Raw genomic sequence first — 25636 nt, 5'->3', positions numbered from 1 at the left:
CTCTAACTGTAGGCCTCTGTTGCTTGTTGAAAAGAATATTATACTGTTTGCTAATTCAAGAATATGTGGGCTTGACCACTGTGAAAAGATCACCAAATGGAGATGGCCTGATGGGAACCATGTCTTTTCAGAAATTTTGCAGATGCAGAATTTGGTGCACTCTCCACAGCCGTCCTGTGCTGGCTCCCCATCTTGGCTTAAGAATCAGCTCTCAGGACCATCAGTAAACATTGTTCATGGCAGTTGTCTGTGCCCAGATAGAACTATTAAGAAAATGTGATAGCTGTGTGTTGGCATTTATTTTTCTAACCCTGTTATAAATATGCCTCACTCTTTGCTTTTACTGCCTTAATTAACAGGTTTCCTTTTTGTTCCTTTAAGTCCCTTCTACACAAAGTTTCCACTGGCTTCTCCCTTTACTTCCCTTGCTTGATTTTTACCAAGGCTGAAGGTCTCATTTAGTAATTGTCAGAAACAAGTACTCCATAAAAGTAGGAGGATAGAAATGGTGATGTTGAAAATTACAGTGAAGAAAAAGGATTGAGGATAATTTTTCTTTCTTTTTTTTTAATGCTTTTTATTGTAAAAATACTGTACAGAGGGGTTACAGTTACATGACTAAGGTAATGAGTACATTTCCTATTCAGCATTGTTGCCTCCTTTGATTTTCCCCTACAATCTCTTCCCTCCCCATCTCCCCCTCCCTCCCCCCCCCAAGTTGTAAAGTTCGTTTTCAACATAGTGTCTTGTACATCTCATTGTTACAATGGGTCAACCTGTATCCTTATTTAAGCATTTTGTTGTTTCCCTTCCCCTCCCCAAAGTAGAAGAATGTATATACAAGATGCAGGGCACCTGAATGAAATACAGTGAAAACAGGGGTTATACCATGGGGGAAGAACATACAAAAGAAACAAAAAAATCACATAGTACATTATAAATATGTTAAAAAAACAATAGCTAAGAAAGAAAAAAACAGTTGTGTCCCTATCTTGGGGTTCATTTCACTTAACATCATCTTATATGGTCATATGTGCATAGCTTTTGACCTTTTCTGCTTGTCATAGACATATACTAGTTATTGCAAATAAGGGAAACCATGGGACCTATGTTTCTTTGGGCCTGGCTTACTTTTCTTTGGTCTTGGAATTTAATTTGAATTTGCCTGTCATCTTGTTTCTACTGTTGTGCCTTCTCTTTCTCAGATGATTTCATTGAAAAGCAATGGTAAATTATCACTTCTCTTGTCTACTATAGCCATAACAGATAGTTTAGTCCCAAACATAAACATTTTAGTAAGCCTTGTGTTTAGTGACTCATTAATTTGATGAGGAAAATGTCCTAATAAAGATAAAGAAACTGTAAATTGTTTTAAAAGCTGCAGCAGGAAAAATGTTGGAGCACTTGAGGTCAACTGCTTCCCCTGTTCTTTGGATTTCATTTGTTATTTGGTCATGGGAACGGACCAATTGGTCATATGGGGGTTAGGTCCTTCTCTTCTACAAACTAATGTATGCATGTCATCATGGATGGTTTACTTCCTGAGTTTCTTCTTTTTTAAAAGGGAGCTTAATAATTTAAAATTTTTTTTACCCATCATATAACTTTCTTAACATTTTGCCCAATTTGTTTTACCTAATTATTTTCTTAGAAGCATCTTATTTACAGACATTGTAAATTTCACTGTGAAATACAAATCCTTCCTGAGTTTCTTTTTGTACACCAGGGACTACAGATGGGAAGACTTTATATGAAAATAGTAGGTCAAATTTCTCTTACCCACAAACTAGTACATCAGATGTGTCACTAGATTAGCCCTGTGAAAGATGTGCTTAATTTTTTAAATTGGTAAGCAGTTTAGTTTTTTTCAGAGCTTCATGAATTCTCAGGTATAAAAGTATAAACCGTCATATTTTACTAAATAAAATCAAGGGCTCTAAGGAGTAGAAAACATCTTGGTTATAAACTGTGGTTGGGCAAAGCATAATCTTCATTTCCATTTGTACAAAGTCATCTAGAACATATGATGATTTATTATCATATTGGTTTACATAATTTTACTAAAGCTAAATGTCTGGCATGATGATGTAACTATTTCTAGGTTTTGTTTGAGTGTCCAATGAAGTAAGGATTTATTTCATTAAAATGCCCAGTTCAAGAATGTATTGATTTTTACAAAATACAGGAATAACATCATAAATATTTTGAAAAAAGAGCTGTCCTACAATTTTGTACTTAAATTTCAAGAGGTAGTGGTGTGCCACAGTGGTTCTAACACTTTGCAGAAGGAAGACCTGGTTTTAAACTAGAAGGAAAAAAAATGGAGCAACATCTTGCTATGCCAATTAAAAAATTACTTTTAGTATTCTATAAGTTATGCTTGTGTATGGGTATATAATCAGGAAGAAAGAATGTGTGCAATGTAGTTAATAAAAGAATCATCGGGGCTGGGAAGATGGCTCAGAGTTAGAGCGCTTGCCTTGCATGCCTGAGGCTCTGGGTTCGATTCCTCAGCACCATATAAGCAAAAAAAGAAAAAAGCCGGAAGTGGAACTGTGGCTCAAGTGGCAGAGCTGAAGAGCTGAGGGACAGCGCCCAGGCCCAGAGTTCAGGCCCCACGACCGGACCAAAAAAAAAAAAAAAAAAAAAAAAAAAAAAGAATCATCAAGAGGTATGACAAATTGAGGCTGAGGTTACAGTATAAAAATTGGACTTTGCTTTGTACATATAATCAGTTAATGTCTTTATCTGAGTTTGTATCTACTCTCTTGCCAGGTACTTGTCAAGTAGTAAATACAATGATCCAAAGGTAACTTTTCATTGAAACACATCTTTCAGTTGTTGCCCATTTTTCAGTTGTTACTGGCTGGGTCTTCTGGATTAGGAGGGGAAAAAAAAGAAAAAAGAACTATAATGAAGCACTAACTCTAGTAAGACCAAGTGTATGGAAGTTGCTACAAGAGCATGAGGTAGCAAACACAGCAAGTGGAGTTTAAGAATGACATAGATATATTTTATTTCACCATCTTTCTAATGGCATCATGTAATCAATTATTCTTTAAGAGATGTGGGTTTTGTCAATGACATAGATCATTTTCTGACACTTAATGGAGTCCAGAGTTAATTCTTGATCTTTTTAACTGAGAATATTTGCTAGATGAGCCATTCCTTAATGCAACCACCATCTATGCATGCTGTTCAGCTAACTGTTTTGTGTGTCATGCTTGGGTCATGTGAAGTGAACCAGAAATGCTGACGGACCTCCAGGAACCAGTGCAAGGTTTGTTGGAAGAGGCTGTTATGCCAGCCCTTGCACTCTGGGATGGCAAGTGCAAACAGCGGGGCATGCAGAAGAGTCTCTGTTGTGAAGGAGCAGAGGAAAGAGGTCAAGGAAAGGCATCTTCTAAACCCATTTTGGAACCAGACTGCTTATGTACATTAGATGTCTTTTTAACTTTTTCAGGAAAACTTTATTATCGCCCTCCTCACATGCTTTGTATATAATTGGAAACCGGGTACGTTATAAAGCAGGCTCTACATCACTTAGCCTGAATTTGAATTCTGTCTGCCACCTGATAGCCACTTTACCTTTCTGAACTTCATATAAAAAATGGATAATAAAATCTCACACATAAATAACTTGGTTGTCATCATTAAGTAGATTAGCTAACAATACTTACTAGTTCCCTCCTTTCCTTTTGCACAACAAAATTTGAATCGTTTGAAAACCAAGGTAATTTATTTTGACAGGTGCCTGATGGAGCAAGAAAGGTAGGTTAATCATGGATGAGTGCAGAATTAGAAACAGTTAATTGAACCAGCACTATTTTAAGTTTTTTCCATTTTCTCACTCAGTCTTTCTACTAACATATTAGGTACTATTGTTTTGTCCTAACTTTACAGATGGGAACATTGAGGCTAACAGTGGTTAAGTAACTTTATTCCTTCTGCATGTTTACCTCTAGAGCTCTTAACTATCAATAAACATGGAGTTTTTGATGAGGATAATGAGGATCATAGCAAAAAACAATATCCTTTAAAGAATACTTATGTATGGACCATTACTTTCACCCCTCATAAGGAAAAATAGGAAATGGTTAGAAATTGGATTAGAAAACTATGGTATCTGGAAGGGAAGTGAAGTACTTGCTTACGATTACAAACTCAATATATGACACAAACTTTTTCCATTTGACTCATGTTTATAAATGAAAGATCAGAAATATCTTTAAGAAATGGTTGCTCTTTATTTTTTAATATAATTTTATTGGTAGGAAGGTGCTGTATACAAGGGTTACTATTTCACAAGTCATTAATGAGTACATTTCTTTTTGAAGAAGGGTACCCCTTCCTTTGCTTTCCCTTAGTTTTCCCCTCCCATCTCTGCGCACTGTTAATTTTGTAATGGGGGGGTGCGTTTGTAAGGGAGTGCGTTTCATTGTTCAAGGTTACATATTGCATTAATGGCCAATTAATTATAATGTCTAACTATAACAGAAGGGCAGATTCAGTCTGAGCCATATCGTTTCCAAGTGATGCAAGTGAAAAAGTTGGAAAAATACTGATATTTCTGTTTTCTGGACCCCTGGGAGCTGGGGTACATCTTCCCAGGATTCTGGAACCACAGAACATGGACTAGACTAGGAAATGGACTAGGAACCCTCACTTACCCATGAAACCTTCCCAAAAGTGAGCTGGTTGGGGGGAGGCTACCTGGAAGGATGATTAGGCTCTACCCAGCCATTGTGATAGAGATAACAGAGCCAGGCCTGCCTCACTGTCTTCCAGTGCTAATCGAAAGCTGCACATTGAAAGCTCAGCCCAATTTTAAATAGAGCCAGAGAAACCGAGTGAAGTTTGACCAATGGCCTCTTGGGATAATGTAGTGTTTTTCCTTGTAGCTGAGTATCTAGTTACAGATGCCTGTGATTATGGCCTTTGCAAACAATTGACAGGGAAATTCATAAGATTTCTAACAGCTACAGAAGAGCAAATGTGGAATTAAATTTCAAGAACAGTTACCCATAATGGCTTACATGTGGGCAGAGTGCATTTAGAATTAGTGCTGAAGTTCTTTTGTGTCTAGGAGGTGTGGGATACAGAGACAGAAGCAGAGATTAGAGGTATCAGCATTTTCTGGGGCTCTTTTGTTGTTCTATCATTTATTCTTAACCTAAAGATCTTTTAAAGTGGTGAAATTCTTCCACAGTGGTTGTTGGTTGCAGTGTGTAGCATAGTCATCCTTTGTCTTATTTAGTAAGAAGGACTAAATGATGATTGTTGTCTTTGCCAACAGGCTTTACCAGCAGATAGATTATGGAAAAAGTGAGTCTCTGTGACCAACTTTAATTAACTGTGCAACAGACATTTTAATTTAGCATTGCTTTACAAAGTTCAAGGTATTCAGGCTGGCTTTGTTTTGAATCTGTTTTCCAAAATTTATATGGCAAGAACTTTATGCTAAAAAATAATTTTGCTGAGGATAATGAAGGACAAACTTAAAAGAAGTAGCTTATAATCATCCAACAATTGCTTGTTACAGAACAGTCATTAGACAACAAAAGGGACTTAAAATTCTAAAGTCTTGGTATGTATGAAAAGAATATTCCAGTTCTTTTTGTATGAAAATGCCCTTTTCTGGAACTTAAAAAAAAGAGGTGCTGGAAAGTACAACTTTGTGACTAAGAACAGGAGCCTCAGTTGAAGAGTGGGGCATAATTTTAAACATTGCCTTTGTTTTCCCTATAAAATCTGGAAGTTTTTTATGCTGCCAAATGGTCATGCTTGTTACCAGGCTTGTTGCCCGAGAGTGTTGAGGTTTTTGAAAGACAGAGGACAGAGGATGAGCAGTTGGTGCTAGGTTGGCACGCCAGCGAGTGATGACTCAGTACCATCCCCGTGGTTCCACGTGGAACCTTTTTGGAGCCCTGATAGGATAGCCCTCCTCCAAAGCGACATGACATGAAATGAGGTAGTGTTCAGTCTTCCGTAAGCATTAGCCATTGTAGCTTGTACCACAAGTGCTAAGATTGGTATGTGAACCCAGAATCTGAACTCCAGAGGTCCTCGAGTTCCTTAGAGAGGCAAAGCAGTATGTATAGACAGTGACCTCAACACTCCGCCTTCATTAAGCTTTGAGGTTCCATGGCTTTTTAGACCACTGGGGGTAGTTCCAGAAGAGTCTGTGCTGCTTGCTATCTGTACAACTTTGGTCAAGATTCTTTCTCCATTCTGTTTCAACCCTGTTTCCCCACCTGTAAAATAGCCAGCATGATAAATTGCTGTGATTGTTCCATGGACATAAATGCTATTTAGTGCTTTCTTAGTTCATTTTCTGGTGCCTGGCAAAGGCTCAGGCAGTGCATGATAATGATGAAGAGGAGGCGGCTGCTGCTGCTGCTGGTGATGGTTGCTGCTGAAGTTTTCAGCACTCTTGAACTTTTAGTTGTAGAAACTTCGGGCTTCCTGGGTGGCATCCAGGCCAAACACCTACTTTTGACCTCCCATGCTTCATACACCCACTGTGTGGCTTCCTGGGGTCTTGTTTCCAGGAATAACAGCTTTTGGACCTTTCTCATCATCTGCTTCCTATTTATTTCACATACCCTAATTCAAATTTTCACAATTCATCTATCTACCCTGTCAAACATGGGAAACAGCTAGGCCTATGGCGCATGCTGAAACCCCACGTCTTCTGAAGGCCAGTGGCCCTCAGAACCTCTGTCCTGAGGAAATCTCTCCAGTTGTTTATTAGAGGTTTTTGAGCTCTTACATTTCCAGCATAACCAAGCACTTTATGCCCCTCTGTATCACATAGCCAGGTACCAACTTGCTACTTCCCAGACAGATCTGCAGCAGTACCCAAATGCTCTTTTGTGTGCAGGAGAGGAACTTATGTCCAGCAATGCTATTGCTCTATTCCTTTTGCCTCCCTTGAGAAGCTCTTCATCCTGTTGATTTTACTCTTACCCCCTACTTTTTTTTCACCTTCGTGTACCTCATAAAGAAGAGCTGGAAAAATCACAGGAGTCTTCTGTTCTTTTTACTTTAATTGAAAACTTAGGACAGTTCTAAACTGGCTAGCTCTTCTCCTCCCCAACTAAAACCTTGAGCTTAGAGTGCTATTTCCATGAGTAATGTCCTAATCAGCACCCTCTAAGAGCCGGGAGTCATCATTGAGAGCAGATGGTTTCAACCTACACTAAGATTAAAGGTTCCTTATTTAGCATCTAGAAGTAAAGCCCTTTAAAAAATTACTCCTTAACCAGAGAAACTTTAGAATGGGGATAAAATAGTTCCTTATTCTAAAACTACTCTGTTCAAAATAGTCCAAAGATAAGGATGCAGTTTGAATTGATCTGAATGGAAACATACAAAAGGCAGAAATTATTTTTTTGTTTTGTGTGACTGCAAATTGTGTGAATTCCTTTACAGTAACTTATACTCCAACATTTTGCTTCTGATTCATATAGATGAGGAAATTCCAGTGACTTGCTTGGTCTTCCTTTACCATAATCCTATTAAAATCTTTGAATTGGTATCCCAACTGTAATATTAAACAAAAACTGTTTTTATTAAAATGAAATTCCTAAGAGCAGTCATTCTGAACTTCCATCAGACAAACAGTCTGGTCCATCAACAAGTGTTAACTAAGGATTTAAGATAGGCATTCTTTCTCCCGATCATTCTACCCATGGCCTTAATTGTGCTAGGTTTGTGTCTCTCAGCACTGTGACTACTAGTCATAGTATAGGGAAATGGCAAGACCATGACAAATAGCAAAATCACGGAACTTGAGTCACTCTATAGGCCACCAGTATGTGGTATTAGTTTAGTTGAGGACAATTTTCAAACCTTCCAGAAGCATATTCCAAAAGGTGGAAGAAATATACTACCCTTTGTGCTGGGTTCCAGTTCATCTTCATTGTTAACACTGATTGTACTTTCTTGAAACTGCTTGAAGAACCAGAGCTCTCTATGAATAAGTGCTCTCCCTGCTAGGATAGAAGCTCCTGGGAGCAGGCATTCTGAGGCCAGGATTCTGATTCCCCACCATGCTCACACAGGTTGTTGATAGCTCATATGATTGTTTTATTTTGTTAGAGGGTGGATAGCTAGGAACAAACTGGCTATGGGGAACTGAGGTTTACAGATGAAGCTAAATAGAAGAGTGTCAGAATTTGTCTACCTAAATATTCCTGGAAGGTATTTCCCAGTTATACAATTATTTATTTGTCTTACCACTTGAGTGCTTGGTAGTGGAAATCTCACGTACCCATGCAAGCCTCTTGAGGTAAAAAGCCTCTGGAATACCTATGACTGGAGAGAGAGAGAGAGAGAGAGAGAGAGAGAGAGAGAGAGAGAGAGAGAGAGAGAGAGAGAGAGAGAGAGAGAGAGAGAGAGAGACAGAGAGAGAGAGAGAGAGAGAGAGAGAGAGAGAGAGAGAGAGAGAGAGAGAGAGAGAGTGTGTGTGTACATACACATGGGGTCCTTCCTAAGCTTGTAAGTGTGACCATTTAAATGGAATTGCCAAAACTGTCATGCCAGAATCTTCCTTCTTGCAAGAAAAGGAAATGATCAATTAAACCCTGTTGCTGGGGTCTGATTCCAAAGATCCTCAAATGGTCTTGCCAGAAATAGCTTGGACCCAACCTTACTTAGACTCTTACTTGGCAGAAAATAGTCCCAGTCCTCTTTTCTTCTGTAGATCATAGGAATTTTCTTTTCTTTTTTTTTGGGGGGGGGGTCCGGTTGTGGGGCCTGAACTCTGGGCCTGGGCACTGTCCCTCAGTTCTTCAGTTCAAGGCTAGTGCTCTACCACTTGAGCCATAGCGCCACTTCTGGCTTTTTTTTTTTTTTTTTTTTTTTGCTTATGTGGTGCTGGGGAATCGAACCCAGGGCCTCATGCATGCAAGGCAAGCGCTCTACCACTGAGCCACCTTCCCAGCCGATCATAGGAATTTTCTATTCTTGAATTCTATACAATCCTGTTCTTCTTCCCCTGATTGACATACTGTTTCTGTTAGAAAGATAATGTGCCAGCATATCCTATATTCACAATGATCCTCTACACAGCTGAAGTGCAAATAGCTATGCCAGAGAAAGGAGCAGAGTACCTTTGTGACCCTGCCCAAGTTCTTGAAAAATTATTAGAACTTGACTTATCTTAATATTTACCAGTTGAGGTCTAGCCAACATCTGTGCTTGTCTTCCTTTCCCATAGGGTATGACAAGGAAAGGGAAAGAGAAGAGTTCAAAGAATTAATAAGAGTTTTCATTAGGGTAACATTTAGAGTCATATAAACATCTCTTTCCAGTTTCATTGAAAAATTCCAGGAGGCCAAGTTTTGTAGACTTGTTTCAAGGTGTGTAGCCTGGTAGAAACTGAACTTAAAGAAAAAAAGTGAGAAAGCCAAGTATGAATGATATGTCTAAGAGAACTCTTCAAAAACAAAAAAAGATGAAAGAGGGACTGTGAAGGTGGCTCAGTGGTAGAGTGCTTGCCTTGAGCTGAAGAGCTGAGGGACAGCGCCCAGGCCCAGAGTTCAGGCCCCACCACCAAAAGAAAAAGAAAAAAAGAAGATAACCCAGGATTTTCTATATTTGGAAAGTGTGGAAAATCTGGAAGAGATTTTCGCTGGTGACTTAGAAATCTTTCTTCAATACACACAAGTTACTTTTCTTCTGGAGCTGTAGAGTCATTTCCTAAGCTTGTGAAGTTGAGATGTGAATAGGGACATCATGGATTCAGCTGGCAGAGAGCACTATGCCTTGTCCTTGGGAAGTCAGCCATGTTTTCTGTGGAGATACACTGTCGCGTATAGTGCTCATCTTGGTCATTTTTTGCTGTTCCCATGGCCAGTTTCGAGAACTTTTCTCTTTTCTCTAGAGCCAAGAGATCAAGGGGTGAGATGAATGTGTACTTTTTCTGGGAAATGTCTTTCAGGAGTTATTTAGGTACAAGGTTTCTGACACCATTCCATTCCATCTGGAAGTCCAAGTTACTCTTTATAAGAGTTGAGCTCTTATTTAATTTAAAAAAAAAAAAAAGAAAGAAACGTTGAAAGAAACAGTGCCCTTTGATGCTGAAGGAAATTAAACCACAATTCAAGCTACCGATGGAAATTGTGGAATTTCTGTCCTGGAGATCTTTAAAAGTAGAACACAAAAATTAGGTCACTTAAGTAAGTCTGCTTGGAGGCTGACCAAAAATGGCCTTTTGCAATGTTCCAAGTTTATAAAAACAACTCAGGTTGATAGTCATATATCATTAGAGCGTAAGGAAAATTAGTCCTTTGTAACATTTTGTTTTGTTGTGTGCCAGTACTGGGGCTTGAACTCAGGGCCTTTAACTTCTTGGTTAAGGCTGTCTCTCTACAACTTAGAGCCTCAGCTTCACTTCCTACTTTTTTGCTGGTTAATTGGAGATGAGAGTGTCACAGACTTTCCTACCCAGACTGGTGTCAAACCAGATCCTCAAATCTCAGCCTCCTGGGTAGCTCGGATTACAGGCATGAACCATGGGCTGCATTATTGTTTGACTCTTAAAATGTCTTGAGCTTCCCAAGTCTGGAAATGATTATGTTTCTTATTTGCATTATATGGTAATGTTGCCTTTGGAAATGGAGTGAATGAGAGGGAGGAAATAGGAGGGCTTGTTACTTTAGACCATGCATAACATTTTATCTTTCCAGAAGATAGCAGTAGGAGGACACTTGGCTTAGATAGAGATGAACTCATTTCAAACCCCCAAAGAATTGTACTTCAGTTTATGGGTGATTCCTGCAAAGAACTATTGTCATCACCAGTGATAATGTTTGCTGGTTTTAAATGATCCATAAAATGCAAAAATATTGTTTAGTTCAATGTCATTGAGGCTTCTAACTTTAAAGAGTTAAGATTATCTGGTATAAGATGTTAAAATTTTCTGGCCTTGGGTTGAGCTTAGAATGATAAAAACTGAAAAGTCAAAGAAAAGGTTCTTTGTGTGTGCCACACCACAGCAAACCTAGGTCTTGGTGACTTGTTGGATTCTCCAGGTCCCCAGGACCTTCTTCTCCTTCTGAAAATTTCATCCAGCTCTAAGGCTTGCTGCATAGTGGCCAGCCAACTTGTCTTCTGCCAACTGGCCTTAACGACACAGTTCAAGGTCTTCTGAGGACCTGTATGAAAGACTTTGGTGCTTTTAGGAATGGTAGATATTGAAAGTTGTTGAAGGTGTTTAACCCAGGATACGTCCTATTTATTAACTTATTTTTGCAGCAAATAATGAGAACTAATTTCCTCTGATCTTTTATATTTACATGAGGAGGTTATATGTCTCCTTTGCTTCTCCTTCTGGATCTTGTTTAGTCAGTGCAATATGGATGGAAAACCTCAGGGACTTGGAAACGCAAGTGTATTTTCTTCCTTTTGTTTTTCTTCTCTTTCCTCCTCCAAATTTTCTAATGTCATAGAGTCTTGTTGTGCTACCCAGATTGATCTTGAACTCTTGGTCTGGTGGCAGTCCTGCAGCCTGAGCCTGTGGTATAGCTAAGGCTCTTTCTGTTTTGATTTCTGTTTTTTTTTTTTTTTTTAACTGGGCAGACGAAAAAGAAACATTCAGTTTTAGTGCACTTTTCTTTCCTTGTTCCATTCCCCCTTGTAACTTCCCTTTCTATTTAAAGTTAGTTCTGCCATGTGGTAGTTTTCAAGATGGTTATTTATGGTGGAGCCCTCTATTTCAAATGACATCTTGTGCCACTGACTTGGGGGGTTTCCTCAGCTTTTCACCAGGTTCCCAAAGCATGTCCGAGTACCCTAGACCTGAGGAAACAAACTTGTAATCCACTGGCAACAAGCTCTGCCACTAAGACTTGTTGCTGTTTTTGAAGATGGGATCTTTTTATGTAGCTTATGCTAACCTTGAACTTGCAATCCTCTTTCGTCTGTCTCCCAAGTACTGGGATACAGATGTCTGTACCACATCAAGAGATTATTGATCACCTTATTTCTCTAGACTCGAGTTTGTACTCTTGTGAAACTGTATCTGCACCAGCATCTCTGTGCTGGCCTTCCTGCCTGGATAGTCAGCAGTTCCAAGTCGCACAGAGAACTGTGAGATGTCCGTGTGTAGTGCTACAGGCATACACACAGGATACACAGGGGTTTGGCAAAGGGAACAACCATCTTATTCTGTTGTGAATGGCCTTCAGGTCATGCCAACTAAAGCATGGATCCCAAACTGATGCCTCAGCAGAATTGGGCCTGAGGAAAATATTTTTCTAAGATTTTAGTGAGGCATCTGTAACTCTCTATAAAGAATCTGTGGATAAAGGAATTTAAACCAATTAGATGTAGGTAATTGTTTACAAACTCATTGGTAAGTCAAGCTACTAATGAGCTTGAACTCAGGGCTTCAAGGTTTTTTGCACGTTTTTTCTGCTATACCACATAAGCCACGCACCCAATTCTGGCTTTTTGCTAGTTTTATGAAAGTAAGAGCTTTGTAGACTTGTCTGCTTATGCAACTGAACTGAAATTCTCAGACCTTAGCCTCCTAAGTAGCTAGGATTATATGTGTGGGCCACTGGTACCCAGCATAATTAGTTAGCTATTTATTAAAAGCAGCATTTTCCTTTCTAGAGAAAATTATGTCCCATCACTTTCTCTGTTGCTGTTGGTTCAGAAGTACATCTGAGACCTACTTCAAGAATCTGTAACCAGTTACTACATCTGGTCAGAGAATGGAGATGGTGTGAGGCCAAGGTCAGCTACCATGTGGGCCAGTTAGCTGGGTGGGGTTCTATGGCCAGACTGTACTTTTCACCCCAGCCAGTTGCCTTTTATGTGTGGGCCATGGGTCACAGGGAGGGGTAAGAAAGCACATGAAAGGATGTCCAAACTCAGTTTTCCTCCTGGGACCTCTTATGATAGAAGAATTCGCTCTCTCTCCTCTTGATGTGTGGGGAGGACCTATATCTTTAATAATTTAAAGGACTGTATGAACTATGACCTGTGAACCAGGATCTTATTATTCATGTAGTGGTGTCCATAGTCTGAAGGCAAAACTCTGCACTCAGAGCCTTCTGAAATAAAGCTCCACAGTTATGGAAATTGGGAGCAAGGCCATCATTAATAGAGACATTTGCTTCTGCTTTTACTTTATTATTTGCTGTTATGGAACTCAGGGCCTAAGCCATGTCCCTGAGCTTTTTTGTTCAAGACTAGTACTCTACCACTTCTAGCTTTTTGGTGGTTAATTTGAGAGCCTCATGGGTTTCCCTGACTAGGCCAGCTTCATACTGCAAGCCTCAGATCTTAGCTTCCTGAACAGTGAGGCTTACAGGCATGAGCAACAGGGCCCCATATTTTGTAATTAAAATTTGAAACATGATTATCATCTAATAGCACACAAAAATTTTATGCTGAACATCATTAAAAATTTATTTTATTAAAAAAAATTTTATGCAAGTCGTTTGGAAAAGAATATAATTTCAGTGTTCACAGTTTGCTTAAAGAATAGATCTAAGTGAATATGTTTTTACTATTAAACATGCAACAGTTTCTCTTGTATTTTAGTATAAACACAGTATGTGAGAACTCAGTAGGATTTCATCTTTCTCCAAAGAAGCAATTGAATTTAGTTGTATTTATACATATATTTTTTTCCTGTAAAAAATACTACTTGTGAGGCAGGAGTAGGTAGATTGAAGGTTCGAGACCAGCTTAGACAACGTTAGCAATGCTGAATCTTCTTCCCCATCAGTAAAACAAAATATGAAAGTACTGGGACTGCTGCTCAGGTTGCTAAGATCTGAGGATTGTGGTTCAAAGCCAGCCTGGGTAGGAAAGTCCATGAGACTCTTATCTCCAATAAACCACCAGAAAACTGAAAGTGGCGCTGTGACTCAAATGGTAGAGTGTTAGCCTTGATCTGAAGAGTGGAGGGACAGCACCCAGGCCCAGAGTTCAAGCACCATGACCAAAAAAAAAGTACTGGGACCTTGTTTTAAGGTCCTTGTTTTAAGGCGCACAAGACTCTGGATTCAAGACTCTGGATTCAACACTTAGTATCTTCAAAAAACTTAAAACAAAAAAGGGGAAACGTAAATAGGCTAAAGGAAATGTCTCAATATTTTACATTTTTGATCAGAAAAGTATTGTTTCTGCTATCCAGTATGCACACATTTTAGGATTCTAAAGCGTACACATCTCTCTGTCTTTGTACCAGTCTACCTCCCACCAGAACCATCTTCCACACATTCTACAGTTAATTGTAAAAAATAAAATAAAGTAAAATTAAAAAGTACACAAAAATTAGAATTTTTAACACTTGTGATTTTTTCCTCAGAGAAATAATTTGTTCTAGAGCAGAAGCTTCCAGAGTGGTTCTTTAACAGTTAATCTTTCCTTCAGGAGCTCCTTCAGGAACACTGTGCCAAAAGTATGCTCAAGGTCATAGTTATCATGGGGGGTAGATATGATAACACTGTGGCCACAGTGAGCACAAGATCACACCACACAAGGGTGTGTGTGACAATGATGTACCCATAATTCAGAAACTCATAGCTACCACACATTGGCGTATCATTGCAGGATTGCATGAACTTCAGAGGTATCTATGAGAGTCTGCAAAGGGGCTTCAAGGAGGCTCACCTCAGTAGGTGAATTTGAGCTTGCTTTTGACTTGAAAAGGCACAGAGGAAAAGCAGTTGATATATCAGATTTGGGGTCAGAGCAGGCCACCAAAGGAGGGAGCATAACCTCCTAGCTTTAATTCAACAAAGCCCAGGACAAGTGAGCTGGGACATATATGTTTATGGGTCATTCTACTGCCTGTGTTTGAATGTTGGTCTTAGGAAAAGAAAGACCCATAATAGAAGTCTCTGCTTAGAATTTTAGAGGAAGATCAGCCATCTGTACATTCTGGGAAACAGCTCTGCTGGGTCATGTCACTCCACTCAGAAGAGACTTGGCCATGAGGCCTGATGATTTGAGTGAGAAAAAGTGGCCGTTGGTGTTCTCTTGTGACCCAGCACAGGAGTGGGAGCATGCTGAGGGAGGGGTGGGGAGGACATACCAAATGAGGGAGTGTGGTCTAGTGGGGGGTGGAGTGTCACACATGGTCTGTGTGCACATGAGGAATGAAGTGAATGTGCCAGAGCAAGCTCTTGGTGTCTCCTGCATCCAGCTTTGGTATTGCTTCAATTTTTCTGTTCCCTTAATTTTCTCTAATTTGATAGAGCACTCTTCCAGGTTTTACCTGGGAGACTTTATGAATATACTGATTCGGTGGCAAGGGTTTTGTTACGTGTAATTGTTTTTATTATTTTGGGGGGGGGGTCCAGTCGTAGGGCCTGAACTCTGGGCCTGGGTGCTGTCCCTCAGCTCTTCAGCTCAAGGCTAGCGCTCTACTACTTGAGCCACAGCGCCACTTCCGGCTTTTTGCTTATGTGTTGCTGAGGAATCGAACCCAGGGCCTCATGCATGCAAGGCAAGCACTCTACCACTGAGCCACCTTCCCAACCCCTTTATTATTATTTTTTAAATAGTGAAGCCTTCTTCCTTTATGGAACATATACTTCTGCTTAGGTGAGTAAAACTGTTCTAGGACACCTCAGAAATAAGTCCCCATCTGACTGTCCTTTCTTTTTTTGTTTTGTTCCCCCCCTACACTGGGACCCACACATACCCCCTGACTGTCCTTCCTTACTGGACAACAGGCTTGCTTGGTTTTTCTTATGGAATAGCAAGTGTACTAAGTGGCCTCATTGTAGGACTTCATTGCTGGGGGGGGGGGGGGGGTGTCTATGTATGAGGGTGTGTCAGTTCAAGGGCTTGAACTCAGGGTCTGGGCGCTGTCCCGGAACTTTTCTTACCCAAAGTTAGCACCCGACCACTTGAGCCACATTTCTACTTTTTTGATGACTAAGTGGAGGTGAGCGCTTCACAGATTTTCCTGCCCAGGCTGGATTTGAACCTCTATCCTCACATCGCAGCCTTCTGAGTAGCTAGGATTATAGGCATGAACTACTTTGAGCTATGCTGAGGATGTTTTAGGATGTTTGATATTGACAAATTATGCTGAACATTTTAGAACAAAAGCATTGTTATAAGCTTCATTAATGATATTACTAAAGCTGGTCACAGGTGGCTCATGCCTGTAATCCTAGCTACTCAGGAGGCTGAGATCTGAGGATCACAGTTCAAAGCTGGTCCGAGCAGGAATGTCTTTGAGATTCTTTTTTTTGGGGGGTGGGGGTGGGGTCTGGTCGTGGGCCTGAACTCTGGGCCTGGGCGCTGTCCCTCAGCTCTTCAGCTCAAGGCTAGAGCTCTACAACTTGAGCCACAGCACCACTTCCGGTTTGTTTTTCTTTTTGCTTATGTGTTGCTGAGGAATCGAACCCAGGGCCTCATGCATGCAAGGCAAGCGCTCTACCACTGAGCCACCTTCCCAGCCCCATCTTTGAGATTCTTATCTCCAGTTAACCACCAGAATACCAGAAGTGGCACTGTGGCACAAGTGGTAGAGCACTACCAACCAACCAAACAACAAAAAAAATTACTAAAGATTGATGTACTTCTGTTAGAATATAATTTTTTTAGACATTCTTGAAAAAAATTTTGAAGGTGGTAAAAGCTTACTCACAATATCCTTAAGTAATTAGTGGTTTAAGGTGGTTTTATTTCTCTGGAAATTTATTTGGAAGCTGCCCTTAGGTGATGGGAAGACTTTAGGGCTTAGTGCCAGGCAGTGATTGATCTCCTTCTTTGACTGTGTCTCACCTGCTCATCTGATGTGAAATCTTTGGAGAAGCTTTTGATTGTATAGACTAAAACTAAAGACATGCATGGAGGAGGTAGCAGTGAGTCCTGCACAATGTAGGGTAAATGATGGCCACCAAATCTTCCTGCCTATGAGGTCATTGAAGGAGGTGCAGAAGCCCTGGAGGTAGAGGGTTTCTGAGCCACAACCATTAAGGAGAAATCATCCCCTGAGAGGAACAAATAGTATCCTGTCTGTCTTGGTCTCTCCTGTGTAGGGTCAAAGGAAGGTGTGTAATCACTAGTTTTTGATTGAGGGCACTGGGAAAATGAAGGCTTCCAAAAAGGTAATAGGTAGGGAAGCAGGTTATGCAGATGCAGCTGTCCATCTCATCTTGAGAACCAGCCTTGCCTGGGTGCAGAGACTTCCTAGCATCTATCTTCTTTTTGCTTTCTTTCCTTTGTGGATAGGCATTTCCCAAGTAGTGAATTGGCTTGTTTGGATGGCAGAGCCCCTTTAGCCAGCTTTCCCTGTGAAGGTGACAGGCTTCCACTTGGAGATAGTGCTGGTGGCTTCAACGACTGGCATGGGTGGAAGCCCTTGGAGATGTATCAGGGTCTCTGGCAAGCATTGCATGGGTTCATTCCTGATTTCAAAGGGTTTAGAAATGGCAACCAGCCTGGGAACTTGGTCTACTTGATGAATATATGCTTTGGCCCTGTATGTATCCATAAATAATACCCTGTTTGGAAATATTTTAATGAGTAAATGATCTTTATTTCTAATTTTAATCTTGGCATCTGGTTTTCTTTTCTTTTCTTCTTTTTTTTTTTTCCAGAAACACTGGTCTGTTACTACTTAAAGTTTATGCCTAGGTTTGGAATATAGGCTGCTGAGAAACGTCTAACAGGGCTTGTCTGTACTTTCACACTGTTCATTTGGCCACTTGTCTGCCTTGGTCCACTGTCCCAGGTGTGTTGTGCTCACCGGACTGTCTAAAACAGTCTGTTTATTTGAAGTCCCCTGTTCTTTAACAGATAGAGTGTTTGCTGGTCCTCACATATTGCTGGTGCTTGAGTATATTCACAGTGCTTTTCATCCTGGAAAATGGTTGAACATCTATGTTCTAGATCAGCAAAGGAACAAGAATATCGGCCATTGTCATCCAGAGGAGGTTTGCACACACTTGCTCCTGTCATTCTCCTTTCCTACCTAATCTAAGGGTAGGACAGATGGAGTTTATAAAGGCTAAACTGGACAGATGCTGGCAATTGGAAACACACCCACATGAGGTTTCCCCTTTGCATTGTGCAACCTAACATTTCCCCAGCGTCCCTTTGCTGTCTGCTGACTCAAGTCTGCTTCCCGTACTTTCTTAGACTTTCTGACATACCTGCTGTTGTCTTTGCATGATGATTTTCTTCGTGCTTATGAGTCCCATAGCTTGCATTTTCTGATAGTCTATACGAAGTGTTTTTACTGCGGTCATCCACCATTTATTTAGTAAACATGAACTCTGTTCTAGGCAATGCACTGATGTGCATAAGATACAGAGAGAAGTAATTAGAATCGGGAAAAGGGGTAATAGTTACGTGGATAAGTATAATCTTAACTCTGTAGATAGCCGTAGCAGTGTTTTGTTGCACAAACCTGGGGTATTAAAATGTGGAAAATTCAGTTGACTTGTAGGCTCTTCTGTTATACTCAGTACATTTAAAACTTCTTCTCTAACAGCTTCATGTTGACATGGTAATGTTTTGATGGAGGAGTTTTTCCATCCTTAAGAGTAAAAGGAAGTGTTCATGATTAGCAGCATTTGACTTAGAGAGTTCACAAGGTCTTTGGAGAGTTGAAATCGAGTCATTCACCATTGCAGCTGAGTGGCAGGGCGGGCTTTATAGAGGGTCAAGTTCCCAGAACTTCACATGAGTGAATACAGTCTAGGCTTTGGCAGCCGGCCGCTTTCTGTGCTTGGTGGACAGGTTCATGAGATTTGATACTTTCATATCTTTCCTTGAAAATCTGGCAGGTTTTAGCAATCCTTCAATGGCTGACCCATTTCTGTTGCACTGCTGTTGCTAGACACAAGTGAGATTGTCCTGGGCCAATTGTCAGAGAAGGTATTTCAGTGATCCTTTTTTTTTCCCCCTTTAGTAATTCCAGCCTAACTTTTGAGCCACAATTTATGCTTTGGAAACAGAAATGAGCCACTACTCTTTGTGTTTATTACGTTGTACTGCCCTTAAAATGTGGAAAACGTCCCCAAGTGTTTGTTGTGTCAACCAGAGCACAGTTAGTAGGACTCAGATAATTATTCCTTTAGTTGACTCATGTAAACAGAACCTTTGAGAATGCTCCTGCAGAAAATATAGAGTCCTTGTTGGTTAGACAGAAGGTTTCTGAGAGCAGTGGGACTCAGCGTGTTTTATTCTTGGCTAATCTTTTTTGGTCTTTGCTTCATGCTTCATGTCTTTGGGGCCCATCTTTGCTACCTCATGCTGAATAAGTACAATGGCTGCTAGCATTTTGTCTTGGGTGTTGAAGAATTGCCTTGCTGTAAATGTACTGGACTTGGGAGTCAGAAGTCCTAGATTGAAGCCCAAATCTTTTTAGGATTCTGATTCTGTGATTCAGCTCAAGTTGCTTGCATTTCTATTCTGAAAAATGGGAATAATAATTGCTGCCGGTCCTACCCACAGTCCAGCCACTCTCTACTTACAGTGTAACCTGATGCTCTGCCATGGACTGCCATTCTTGCAGAGAATGGATATGGTGAACATCTCAGATTTCTGGAAAGGACTCTGCCTGTTTGAGGACTGTTAACTCAGACTTTCCTCCTCTGTGGCTTCTGTGAGCAGCAGCAGCTGTCTCTCAACCCACCTCCAAGGCAAACTGGGCAACTTATGGGGCCAGTTTATTACAAAGTTCCCCTTTTTCTAAAAAAAAAAAAAAAGCTGAAATGTATTCTGGTAACTTTCAAAATAATTTTCACTCTTTGGTTCTAGTTTTACAGAGCAATATGACACAGTTCAAATTGGGGCATTTCACGCATTAGAAGTTTATAACTGAGGAAGGGGTCTCACCACTGTGTTGCCTCTTTTTTTAAATAATTCACTCCAGTAAATAAGTGCTGATGGGTGCAGCCTCAGGCACAAAAGGCAGCTATTGTTTCTCCTCCTGTTCTCTGGAAGTGGAACCAGAGGACATACAACCCAAATAGAGCTGCTGGATAGCAAGGAAAACCTTTTTAACTCCTTAATGTGCAAAACCACAGTGGTTTTAATTTTATTTAAGATGCTTGCTAGTATAAACAGTGTCTGGATTTATTGATCCATAGTTTAGATGGCCAAACAGAATAGGCAAAAATGAAGGTGAAAAAATAACACAATAGAGACAAATATTTCTAATTTTTTATGTAACTTCTCAAGTTTAACAACCATCAAGTCAGAAAAGCATAATTGCATATGACAGTGGGGAAAATGGTGGCAGTATTTCAATATCTTGGCTCGGGCTACCTATACTTACTATGTGTCTATTTTTGGAATGTGCAGTAGTAGATTTGTGGATATGTGATTCCAAGGAAACTATCATTGTGGGGCGGGGGTTGGGGGGTGGGGATCATGAATGTGCAGGGCTGCATAGTTCAGAACTAAACCACAGATGAGTGATTCTTTATTTTTTGTGTGTCTGTCCTGGGGTTTGAACTCAGGGCCTGGGCTCAGTCCCTGAGGTTTTCTACTTAAGGCTAGTATGATACCACTTTAGCCACAGCTCCACTTCCGGCTTTTTGAGTAGTAAGGATTTACTGGCTATGAGTCACTGGCACTCGATGCTTGATTCATTTTTTCCCCATATGCCACCCAACTTCTACTATAGACACATTGCCTTTCAATAATCTAGTTTTTACTTTATACTTAAATTAAGTACATTCATTTTTACCTTGCATTTTAGGCATCACCGGCTTCAGGAAGGCATATTTTTAACAAAGTTAAGGGCTGGAAAACAGCAGATCACACAATGATTTAACAACAACTGATCAAGACATAGGCCTGACTGAGAACTTCTGAACTATGTTATGAGTGGGCAAGAACTTAAAAACTTTGGGTTTTGAAATTCCTTTTGATTATTTTTTGACCTTGCTTGATCAAAACCACATGTAATAAATCAATAATAAGACACTTTCTGTATACTTTTCTGAAGATTATCCCGAAGCAAATTTTCACTGTCTTTTGAAATTTGATTCACAAGTTTCATACAAACTTGTGTGAAATACCAAAAGGAATGCTTGATTCCTAAGTAAATGAATCATTAAGTAAATTCTTCTCAACTTTTTGCTGTCATGATTTTAGTGACCATTTTTCCAGCTCCTTGGGTTTTGATATCTTTTTGAATTTAACTTTAAAATAAGTTAGAGTAACTGAAAGTGAATAACATGCTGCTAGAATAATTGACTCACTCATCATTTCATTCCCTAATTATGTCTGGGTTGAGTCCTCTATAGTTTCTAGTTCATGGCCATGTGTCTATGAGACACACGTGGTTTCAAGTTGATTGCCTTGTGAAGGAGAAGGGAACAACGGGTGCTCTGTGGGCTGCACATTCCTGCTGGCCTCCTTTTCCAGCTTCATGTAGGCCTGTGCTTGTGCATCAGTGTTCCAGAGCAATGGCTGGCCTAATGCAAATTGAACTATTGATCCACGGGGCTAGTATTTGAAAAAATATCACATATTTTAATGACATATAAAACACATGGTAAATGTTGTATATGTGTGTGTGTCTATGTTTTAAATCTAATCTTTTTGTTCAAATTCTTTCTCCAGGTGGCACTTTTCTGAAGTTATTTGTTGAGAATTCTCAGCACTTTGCAGATATTGCCAGCAGTTTCTAGGTGAGTAGCAGCTTAGTTTATTAAAAAGTACACTGTTTCCAACTTTTGGATCCTACATGGTCAGCACAAGTTTTTATTTTAGCCTAGAAATACCCTTCAGCTAAACATCAGCAAAGTGTTATAAAAGACTGAAGTTTCATAAACAGTATTGAATTTAATGCTATAATTCCTATGCTTCAACTCTGACATGCTCTGTTCTGTCACCATTCATGAATGAATTTTAAAGCTCTTTAGCTTTAAAATTTAAAGTTTTGAATTTAAATCTTTTTTTTGGGGGGGGTCCGGTTGTGGGGCCTGAATTCTGGGCCTGGGCACTGTCCCTCAGCTCTTCAGCTTAAGGCTAGAGCTCTACCACTTAAGCCACAGCACCACTTTCGGCTTTTTTTTTTTTCATTTTGCTTATGTGGTGCTGAGGAATTGAACCCAGGGCCTCAGGCATGCAAGGCAAGCGCTCTACCACTGAGCCATCTTCCCAGCCCCTGAATTTAAATCTTAAGTTGTCTTTTCTTTTGAGTTTCTCCATGGACCATGCCACCATTTGTTATCATTTCTCTCAGAAAGGGGATGAAGAAACGGCCAGTTCAAATTACCCAATTTTATTACTTGAAAGAAAGATAGCCAGGGTAAAGGCTGGGAATGGTTCAGTAATAGATGATTTATGATTGGGTAGATTTGAATTTACAAAGGTCACTTCCAGAAAATATTACCAGTAGGGGTTGAGTAATCTCCTGAAGTATGCATTCAAGCAAATCAAGGCAGTGGGAAATTAAATATGGTCCTTATAACTTGTAATCTACTTCCGCTTCTCAGTAGGTGAGGCCTGTCCACCCAGCTTCTCTAAGAATTACATTGTAACCTCCGGGATGCACTCAGACCAAAGGAGCTAGGGTGGACTCTGGACATATCATCCAGGAGGGTCTTCTTGTGCAGGGGACTTACACAGAGCATTTTTAAAGATACATCTTATTGTAAAGGTCACCTTTTTGGTTTAGATTTTGAGGACAGATGGTTAATATGTAGCATTTTGGTCTGCTGATTTTTCAAGTTTTATTAAGTTGTTCTAGCAGCTACTACTGATTAGGTTAGGAAACTTTGACTTTCTTTAAAAATGAGAACTGTAAGCACTTTTGAGTTACAGAATTGAGTAGAGCTCTTTATCGTGGGGAAGATGTGGTAGTGTCCTGAACAAGCTAATCTTTTGCACCTTATCAAACTGAGAGTATTTAAGTTGGTGTTCTATACTTACTTAGTAGTGATAATTTTATTTTCTATTAATAAAAATAATTAATATTTCTGGGCACTGGTGGCTCACACCTATCATCCTAGCTACTTAGGAGGCAGAGATCTCAGGGTCATAGTTCAAAGCCAGCCAGGACAGGAAAGTCTGTAAGACTCTTATCTCCAATGAAAAAAAAACAAGTGGCACTATGGCTCAACTGGTAGAGTGATAGTCTTGAGCATAAAGGAGCTCAGGGACAGTGCCTAGAGTCAGCAAAGAATAAACATAAAGATGTATGTATGCATGCATGCATGTATGTATGTATGCTGTTTCCTAGCGTAGCGCCAGTGACTCATGCCTGTAAGTCTATCTACTCAAGAGACTGAGATCTGAGGATCACATTTCAGAGCTAGAAGTAGAGCTATAGCTCAAGTAGTAGAACACCAGTCTTGAACATAAAACTAAGGGACAGCGCCTGAGTTCAAGCCCAAATGCCAGAACAAAAAAATTATGTATTTATATAGAATCTATAACTTATACAGTATTATTATAGTACTACATATTATATATAAATATTTATATCTCTTATACATATTATATAATCATCTATAACATACTTATTATTATAGAATATAATATATAAGATAAAATACATTATAAATTTATGTATATGTAATATGTTTATATATTATATAATGTATTATATGTACTATATATTATAAATAACACACCTCTTTCTATATGTTGAAAATAAAGGATTTATGACATGTAATTTTTCTGAACCCAAATATTCATGATCTTACTTAAAGTTTAGCCCTGTCAACATGGGCTTGGCATTGAAGTCTGGGCTGTTTCTATTGCTCCATGGGTAAAGGTATTCTCAGCAGGGACAGGTCTATGTTGTTAGGAGTGGCCACTATTTGCCTAAGTGAGAAAAACACATCCTTTCCCTTGTTGCTTGTCATGTAAGTACTTGTGTGAAAACTCGAGCCAGGTGGATCCATGTTTCCTATGTGAGGAAATCCAGTGAGGGTTTGTCCTTCATTGTGAGTTCTCATGCTGGACCACTGCCAGGCTGGCTTGTTTAATCTTATTCTGGGGGAAAGCCTGGTGAGCTCTATAGTGCTCAGTCATGTTCTCCCTCATAATCATCTTCGGAACAGTTAGCCCCATAAAACCTACAACATTCTTTATGTCTTTCAGGATGTTGTTTTCTAAGATGTGAATTCATCCCATACAAATACTAAAAAAAGTGTGTGTGTGTGTGTGTGTGTGTGTGTGTGTGTGTGTGTGTGTGTGTGTGTGTGTGTGTGTGTGTGTGTGTGTGTGTGTGTGTGTGTGTGTGTGTGTGTGTGTGTGTGTATAATATTTATAAATAGCCATTCTGAACTATGGCCTCTGACTTGCAGAGAATCGTGGCCTATTTCTTTTCTTTTCCTTTTTTTTTTGGTCAGTTGTGGGGATTGCTATTTCTTGTTACCTACATTGTGTCTCAGCTTTCTCTTGTGCAGAGGGAGTGATTGCAGTTTGAGGAGAGCCTTGACATCAGCAGTACTTGGCAGATATCCCCCTCTACTGGACACATGGGTTGGAATTTCAGCTGAAGTGAGAGTTATCTGTGTGCCCTGATAGTTTCTGTACCCACCGGTGCTCCATCCTCTTACATGGGGGTGGTTTTTCTCACTGGTTTGAGAAATTTGCCAGGATCCTTCCTGGAACCTGTCACTAGGTATTAAATAAGTGGATTCAGAGTCTGAGGAGCTACTCTGCCAGGTGTTCACTGCTCTCTTTAAGCAAACTCTTGCCTTCCTGCACCTCACTGGCAACAAAAGGCAGCACCAGCTCTGTGGGAATTGTAGGAAGGCATGGAAAGTGTGAGTTCTATGTAGGGTTCATATAAAGGGACTTCTACTGGCAGACTTTTCTTTTTAATATAGTCAGACTTTCTAGGCTCAAATCCCTGCTCCTTATTTTAATTACACGTATGACCTTGAACAATCTACTGACACGCTCTTTGGCTCTCACTTATCTCACAGGTTTCTAAGAAAGACAGGGATACACTACATATAAAGTAGGGTGCAGGGAACTAACACAGAATGAATGTCAAGAAATATGCTTGTAAATTTGTCAGGACACAGGAAAGGAGGAAGAGAATCAATTAAAAGTTTTTTCCTTGGTTTTAAAGTTCTTCCAATTTAAACTGTGGCTTACTGAGCTGCCTTTGATAACCATGTTGTGTTAGTTGACACCAAGAATAACAATGTTATGTCTGGACTGGGATTGCCAGATGTTTATATGTGCCCCTCTTTGATCATCCAGATAATCTGTATGTATATAGAAATGTCACCCTACTTCCTAATGGCCACACTTTTGTATGTATTTTCTGTGTCTCACATAATTGAGTTCTTACTCTGCATACAACTTTATATCCAATTACTTTTGCCTATTATAGAAAGTTCTCCATGTTGTTTAAATTTGCTTGTAAAAAAACATTTCTGTGGTTTTAGCAATCCACTCTGGTGTATATAGAAATTGCTTCAAACTTTCTTCTGTGTCTGGCACTTGAGTGGATTTTTATTTTTACCTATTAATTATAAACTTTGAATGTTGTTTCATGTGCAGCATTCTTCAGTTATAAAATATTCCCAGTAAAGCTGGGGTATTGTTGATTATATAAAAGAATGCTTGTTTTATAGCACTCCGTTTAACAAGGAACTTTCAGATTCTTAAATGACAGTTTATGACGTGAAAATAGTATTTAATTTTTTGCTGATATTTGTGT

At 39.8% G+C, this 25636-nt stretch overlaps 1 protein-coding gene across 5 annotated transcripts in view; it reads left to right on the top strand.

Annotated features, from left to right (window-relative positions):
* Positions 1–25636, top strand: part of LOC138837132 (LHFPL tetraspan subfamily member 2 protein) — a 146804-nt gene that overhangs the window by 45843 nt on the left and 75325 nt on the right. For all 5 annotated transcript variants that reach the window (XR_011375199.1, XM_070035917.1, XM_070035919.1 and 2 more), the window contains one exon: positions 21568–21635. The gene's annotated coding sequence lies outside the window, so the exon portion shown is untranslated. The remainder of the gene's footprint in view (positions 1–21567; positions 21636–25636) is intronic.

The sequence above is a fragment of the Dipodomys merriami genome, unplaced genomic scaffold, assembly GCF_024711535.1.
Source record: "Dipodomys merriami isolate MVZ:Mamm:240054 unplaced genomic scaffold, mDipMer1.0.p SCAF_263, whole genome shotgun sequence".
Lineage (NCBI taxonomy): Eukaryota > Metazoa > Chordata > Mammalia > Rodentia > Heteromyidae > Dipodomys > Dipodomys merriami.
This window is presented reverse-complemented; position numbering and strand designations above follow the sequence as displayed.